A 5,625-nucleotide genomic window follows, 5' to 3' on the forward strand; every position below is an offset into this window, starting at 1 on the left:
GAAATGAGCAAGACACCACATTGGCAGGATTCAGATAAATTCATAAGGTGAATCAATGAAATACTTACCGATTTCTTGTGGCAAATAAACATAAGGGAAAACAATGAATATTCATAGTATTTTTGCCTGAGTGTACAGCAAACTTTTCGAAAATTCGTAAATTAACGTGTTTTACATCTGTTCCGTCTGGGGGAACGAGCTAAGGGTCTGTCCCAATTGGTGAATTAAATTGAAATCGAACTTAAATTTGACAGTTCGAAAATTATTTCCCCTCCGATTTCGATCTGTCAAAAATAAGTCTGCTGCCGAGCAGACTTAAATTTGACAGACCAATAATTTTTCTCTCGGTCGTGTTCGCTGTTTTCTTGTTCACCCCTATATAGTTTTCGATTTCGGTAATTCGCGTAGTGACCGTCGCTCAGAACCCTCCGAATAGAACCGGAATCACGATTGAAGACCAGAAAAAGTAGATATCGACGGTAACAGATTCTTGCCAGGATAACACTTACCAGCGATTTGTTTACACAGTGACTGGCACAGCAACAAAGATAGCCTGCCGAATGGAATTCAACTGGAACTGAAGTTTTCTGGAACCGGAGGAAGCTTCCTGAAAAGCCGACATGGAGGTAATTATATTTTACACTCTTCCGTAAGTTCCGCCTAATCAGTTCCCAAATGTTTTTTTTTATTACAGCATGAAGACAAGTCAGCAACTTTATCAGCATTAACTTCCGTCGTATTGCTCAGTTTCAAAGCCGAAGCCAACGGAGTCTTGGTCGCCGTAGGAATGTGAACAGAATTGCCGGTGTTTCAAATGATATTTCTCTGATGGTCAGCCTCAAATCATCATGTGCCATTGGGCACGTCACGCCGTTGCAAATATGCCTTAGAGTGGATCGAACCATTTGCGGATCGGTGAACCCGCATAGAAAAATACATTTTGGCTTACATTGAAAACAGTACATTTCTTCTAACTGGTAAGGTTACTGTAGGGTCAATAGGGGCAGTATGGTCCACCTAAGCAAAAGTTCTTGAAAAGCATAGAAAAACAATACAATTTAATCGATCCATAAGCTTAATTTGTAGTTTGAAGCATCTCCTTTCATACCACAGTTGTATTCTGGTAAAAAGATTACTTAGAATTTTTTTGGGAACATTTTTGAAAAACACTATTTTGTGTGTGACTCTACACTATACGGGGCGAAATGGTCCCCCCTACGGGGCAATATGAGCCATCATACTAAATCTTATTATTTTAATTGGAAAACCATTTGCAAGGCATAATTTAGAAGAAGACAATAATGTATGATAGAGTTTAGTACAAAAACTGGGTTGAAGTCTGATTTGTATCATGAAATGGTATGTTTTGCTGACAGTTCAATAAATCATGGTTCTAAGAGCTTCAGTTTTCAAACATAGTCGTTCAAATAAGTTTAACCAGGTAAAAATTCTAGTTTTAATTGAAATCACGTGCGATAACAATATTGCAATTAAACTGCTAAAATGACATGCCATTTTTGGTTATCTATTTTTGTGATAAGATAGCTTTGACCGGCTATGACCATATTGCCCCGTTCCTAGATGTTTCATATAAATTATATTTTATTGAAAATTTATTTTAGAATCTATACAATTTTGTGCACATAATGCCTATGAATAATGAAAGAACGAACTGCTGTGAAAAAAATTGAAGTCAATAAACAAAACTTTATGCAAAGCTTATTTTTACATCCAAAATCTTATAAGATTTTCGTAGTAGCATCAACATTTCAGATTTTTATCGATATATGAAGTTCCAAATCAGTTTTTTGCCTAGTTTTCACGGTGGTGACTAATTGAAGCATACTTTATAAGGTCCTAAGGTTATTGAGATCAAAATCTGTGTTTTAAGCTCAAATAAAAGGTGGCCCATTTTACCCCGTATGACCATACTGCCCCGCCTTCCCCTATCTCAAACCGTCACTTATATGTTGCACAATATAAAGCAAAAAGCTTTAGACTATGAAAAACGGTTTCACCAACTCATGTCAAATAGTGACAGTATGTCGTAATACTTAAATACTGTTTAATGATACAGGGATGAAAACCTGGAAGAAATTGTGGAAATATAACGCCACATTTTGTCAAATTGTTTGATAGTTGACATTTTTGCTACCTAACACACACATTGACATTTTACTATATGTTACATTTAATGAACTGTTCGGCAAAATGTTGAATGCATTGGCAGTTGTAAGCTATTTGCTTACCCATCGTATTCATGCACACGCATGAAAAAAGTGAAAAACTAGCTGTGCAAGTTCGATTTAAAAATCGATAATATCGCTCAATCGTTATTTTCCTCGTAGACCTTGTACTCATGCATTTCATCAAAAAAGTAGACAAAACAAAACCAAAACCTCAAAAAAGTAGACAAAACAAAACCAAAAACCTCGATTTTCTTTGACCGATATGTGACTATACCGGGAAATAAACAAAAAAAAATTTGTCTAGCGCTGACTTTAAGCCCTGCAAAACCATGGTATTTTTTTTTAGTGTGCATATTGTTTATTTTGTGATAGCTCCTCTTGTGGAAAAATGTAGACGCAGTGAAAAACGAAAAAAAAACCGTGCATCTGCCGCTGATTCTCGAGGAATCTCAGTGGATCCCCCGGATGTATCATCGTGGCATCGGTTGGAATCTTCGAGCATCGGCAACGCTGAAACTTCCCCCCAAGAATTCATCCATAGTACCCGAACGACAGATTTTGACCACCGATCAGATTTCAATTCAACCTGATGATGTCATCCGCGGGATAGTGCTGCTGTTGCTCGCGGTACAGTGGTACCAGACAAGGCAGACATAGGAGGAGATTGCCTAACAGTGAGTGCATCAGGATCAGGATACATCGCTCTGGAAAAAGTGTTTTCCCGGAATGAATATCGCGTCTCCAGTTCAATGCTGGAATGATCGACACGCGAAAACCGATGTTTTTCTAATTCTATGCGTCCAACCTAACGTCGGTCATACTGCGCTGGACAGCGGATTTGGTGTGCTACACCACGCACGTTGCCCGACATAACTCCAACGCATGGATTTGAGGATAATTTGTGTTTCGCGGGTCGAAAATTGCGAGTTTCAACTGTGTGACTGAAAATCTTTTGTATTATTCAAAGTTATGCAACTAATTTTTAATGTATTTTTAATGATAACTAAAAATGTTGAAGTTTATGCGATTCATATAATAAAAGTGTTTTAGTGCATTAAAAAATAAATGTTTGTTCTGGATTTATCGTGTTTGAAAGAAAAACATGGAATCATTTTTGGGTCTATTTAAAAAAAAAAACATATGGTATGAATACAACAAAACAATAAAGCAAAGCGTTAAAATACCATTAGGCAAAATAAAACAATAGTTCTACATACAGTGAACATTTTTATTTCTCAGTTATTGTTAAACAGTTTTTGAACTGTTCGCATTATAGTGGATTGGGAGAAAAATGGATAGTATATTGACCAAATAGCAAATTGTAAGTCGCAAAATTTGTTCGGGAAAATCGCCAAATTTGAATGGTTACATAACTTAACCGCCTATTCCCCACATTGTAATTTGTTCAATTAACGTTTACCAAACTGTAAAAACAGTTTGTGGTACAGCAGACATATTGTTATTTTTTACGTTGCACGAAATCATTTCAATATTGTCATAAATGGTTGTGGATGGTATATGGAACAGTACTAGTATGGTTCGTATTTATGCGGGAACTCCATTCTGGCTGGGATCACCAAATAATGTTAAGAAAATGCTGTGGACCTCACGCAGGGCAGATCAAGTTGGAGAGAATATAGGAACAACAACAGGGGACGACAATGGCTTTGTCTGCAGTTATGATGGAAGCTTGGAAGCGGCTTAAAATTGTCATGCAGCAGGACGTTTAAATCGATTACTGACTTCAGACACAGTAGTGCAGTTTCACAAGGATTCGTCTATGGCTTCAGAAACCAGCACCTAGACATCGCAGATAATTGGTTCAATTCGGATGCATGGCAACACATTAATGCGAGTAGTTGGTCTCTTGAGGAACTTAATGAAATTGATAACATCAAGGACAGCACACGCTATGTCTGAACCAAAAGATTATAAAAATCGAATATACATTGGATTTTTATTCGCTGAGCAGTTTTTGGTCCATATTTTCATAGTCGGAAGTTTTAAAATATTCTATCAATGAAATTTTTTCCATACTTTTGATATGGACAGAAATGAATAACAAAGCGGGATTTCTATAAATTTTAGTAAGAAAAATCGCTAAAAAGTGAAAAAATCTTAATTTTACCGGTAGAATATTTTAAAACCTTCCATTATGAAAACATAGACTGAATACTAATCTCTAGCGAGGAAACATCCAATTTTTATAAACTCCTAGTTCAGACATAGCGTGAACCGTTTACCAGAATTTACTAGCGTGTTGAAAGATTTTTCACAAGCTTAACAGACATAGGTACTAAAGCTATACTACCACAATCCGAAGCAAAAGTCTGCCTTCGAAACCTTTGCTTTTAATGTTGCTTTCAAATGAGTGTCTCCCAAGTTACGGTCTCCTCAATTTGAAACCATATTTTGTTTCAGATGTGATGCGAAGGTGTCTGGGTTCGATTCCCGGTAGGTCCAGGACATTTTCGTGATGGAAATTTCCTCGACATCCCTGGGAATAGAGTATCGTCCGTACCTGCCACACAACATGCGAATGCGAAAATGACAGCTTTGGTAAAGAAAGCTCTCAGTTAATAACTGTGGAAGTGTTCTTTGAACATGAAGCTGCTCTGCCCTGCATGAGAAACATGCTCTGCCCGAGTTGGGACGTAATGCCACGAAGAAGAATGTGATGCACTATGGCTGAATCGCTGCTAACAAGTAATTTCTTGGCCTATCTTGATGCATGGGAAATTCCTGCAAGGAATCGATCAATAAAGCCCTTTTTTCTTATCGCAGTTCCTAGGAAAGAAATGTCAGTTCAAACGGGAGCGGCTGTAGAAAATGTCTGCAAGGAATCTGTAAGAAATTTCTTTAGCGATTTCTTTCTAGCAGCAAATCAGGCTTTAGCGTGTGCAATGTGCATCTGCAATGGTGCCTTAAAATGCACTTGGGGCCCATTCACAAATTTCATAACGCTGAAGGGGGTGGGTGGGTGTCCTTAAAATGTTACAGCTCACACAAAATTCGAAAAATATTCATACAAAATGCGGTGGGTGGGTATCAAAAATGGCCATTTTCGGCGTTATGAAATTTGTGAACAACCCTTGCGCATGCTAGTGCCTAGCTACAAATTCCACTTCTAGGTTTAAAATAGTAGACGCGAAAGATGATATATGAAACGAAAATCCAGTGAGGGTATTTCCACAATACTGACGGTATCAAGCTTGAAGATTTTTGATTAAGACTGAGGGGAGCCTTCTGGCATATTTGTACACTCCGCGTTCCTGGCAACGAGTACCTCTTGTTATAAGAACAGCATCCACACGTTTGCAAAAACATATAACGTTCAGTGACTCAAAACATGCTACACTTGTAAAGCAAATAATAAATAGTTAAGAATAAAAATAACAATTTGTAATAAGGTTTAAATAAACTGTGTTGTGATTAT

General features: G+C 37.4%; 1 long non-coding RNA gene across 1 annotated transcript; it reads left to right on the forward strand.

The window, feature by feature from the left end:
• Positions 1-314: 314 nt before the first annotated feature.
• LOC110680208 lies at positions 315-1,689 on the forward strand. The gene is made up of 3 exons (XR_002502790.1): positions 315-466; positions 529-626; positions 695-1,689. It is a non-coding gene; the product is annotated as an uncharacterized LOC110680208 (long non-coding RNA).
• The last annotated feature ends 3,936 nt before the right edge of the window (positions 1,690-5,625 follow it).

The sequence above is a fragment of the Aedes aegypti genome, unplaced genomic scaffold (genome assembly GCF_002204515.2).
Source record: "Aedes aegypti strain LVP_AGWG unplaced genomic scaffold, AaegL5.0 Primary Assembly AGWG_AaegL5_hic_scaff_1043_PBJ_arrow, whole genome shotgun sequence".
In the NCBI taxonomy this organism is placed as follows: domain Eukaryota; kingdom Metazoa; phylum Arthropoda; class Insecta; order Diptera; family Culicidae; genus Aedes; species Aedes aegypti.